This window comes from Mytilus californianus, unplaced genomic scaffold, assembly GCF_021869535.1.
Source record: "Mytilus californianus isolate M0D057914Y unplaced genomic scaffold, xbMytCali1.0.p SCAF_11, whole genome shotgun sequence".
Classification (NCBI taxonomy): domain Eukaryota; kingdom Metazoa; phylum Mollusca; class Bivalvia; order Mytilida; family Mytilidae; genus Mytilus; species Mytilus californianus.
Window position 1 is genome coordinate 50,052,669 of NW_026262593.1, and position 2,253 is coordinate 50,054,921.

Consider the following 2,253-nt stretch of genomic DNA (forward strand, 5'->3'; position numbering starts at 1 on the left):
TCTGATCATCCAGTCGTGAATCGAAACCGCAACCTCCCGCACTTAAGGCAAACCACGAGAACACCAAGGCGATTCAAAGAGGAGAATGTTATAATTTGGTTAATTAAGTCGGACAACATTTGTGCTTTTATATCATTTACAATCTCAAGGTTCAGGGTTTGACAAGTTTTTGAAATACATTATAATGAATTTGTTCACGTTTTGAATGTGCATGAATAATTCATTGCTGGCCGGTATGAAACAACAAACCCTGAATAAGCTATTTTCATAATACCACTTCTCAAGAAGGAGCAACCGAAAGAAGTAAAATAAAACATATGATCGGTGCATTTTGGGGGGAAAGTATACTGTTTTCCGATGACTTTGCCGTGTATTGAAAACATAAAACAGTAAATTTTCCCCTTAAATTTTACCGATCGTAAGCTTGATTTTTCTTTTTTATGTTGCTCTTACTTGACCGAGTACCAGGATGTCCTACCGCGAATCGATATAGAAGGTAAACATGTCGAAAATAATTTAACTCCGGAGTCAAAAGTCGTTAATATGAAAGTAGTCTATTACAGTAATTCAGTGGTTGTCGTTGGTTGCTGTCTGTCATACGTGTTTTTCATACATTGATTTTTTATAAATGAGGTTGGTTTACTGTTTGAATTGTTTCACATTTTGTCATGGTAGAGCTTTTTATAGTTGACTATTCTGTATAGATTTCGCTCATTGTTGAAGCCATGCTTTATTTATAAGTTGTTGGAATCTTTGAACTAGGCTAAGCTCTCAGTTACTACGAGTACTCCTACATCGGTGCTTTGTCTTTTTGCTTTGTTCGTTGTTTTTTTTTTTTTTTTTGCTTTGTGCAAATGAGTGAAGCCATTTTCAACTGATTTCGTTATTATGTTGTGTTGTTACGTCATTGTCTCAGGTAGGGGAAGAGTTGAGTGTTCACAAACATGTTTAACCCTGTCACATTGTTTATGTGCCTGTCCAAAGTCAAGGGCTGGTAGTTCAGTAGTCTGTTATATATGTTTTTGTTTTTTTTTGTAAATTGTATTGTATAAATTAGGCCGTTAGTTTTCTCGTTTGAACTATTTCACATGTTTCATGTCGTGGCCTTTCATAGCTGACTATCTGGTATGTGGTTTTCTCGTTGTTGACTGCAGTACGATGACATATAATTGCTTTTATACTCGTCATTTGAACTCTGGATAGTTGTCATATTGGCAATCATACCACTTCTCCTTTTTTATATTATATAGACCTTTAAACCATGGGTAGGCGCTATATTTTGACAAAATGTAGTATTATATCTCGCTGCGTAAAGTTCCCGTGTTATAATATCAAAATAATCAACATCGGAATGCCATACAGAATAACTAATTGTTACATGTAATTAGATGCATACAGACCTTCTAAAATTCAAACTGACCATTATTCCGTGCGTTCATCGTGTATCGTGCGTGTTGCGTACGTGTATCGTGCGTGTATCGTGCGTGTACCAATCGTGCGCTCATCATTCATCGTTCCGTGTATTTTCCGTGTAACGTGCGTGCATCGTGTATTCTTAATCGTGTATGGTGCGTGTATCGTGCGTGTATCGTGCGTTCATCAATCATTCATTTTTAACCGTGTATCGTGCGTTCGTCAATCGTGTATAACTGTGTACATCAGATAACGTGCATTTGTCAAACGTTCATCTCTAATCGGGTAACATTCATTCATTGCGGTTTTTATATGAAAGTCGGTTATAGAGTTCATCACAGCTTATGTTTTATCTCACGGTTAAAGTGTATATATATGTTCCGACTTTAAATAAAATTTACATTCATACTTACTTTCTTGTGAACACTTAATTAACTTCATCGTACATAACGTTCATACAGATTCATGAATTTTTGTGTAAAATTTATTTATCATCTGTAAACATTTCGTGGTTATTCAGTGAATCTTGGCTGGGACTGACACATTTTAATATAATGATACATGTTCTACGTACAAACAATAACATGATAACATTTCTACGACAGTACAGTTAAAATTGGAATTTCTATTCAACTGAGCGAAATGGGCTTAAAAATATACTGTTGGCCAACTGTTATTTGTTAAAAAATATTCCGCCAATTAAATACAACGGTGCTTTTGCAAAATTTAGATGTGGGGTAGCTCCACTAAAAATAGAAACTGGAAAGTATGAAAGAAAAGAAGTCCACGAGATGACATGTGTTGTAGTTCTACTATTGAAGATGAACTTCATGTCATTTT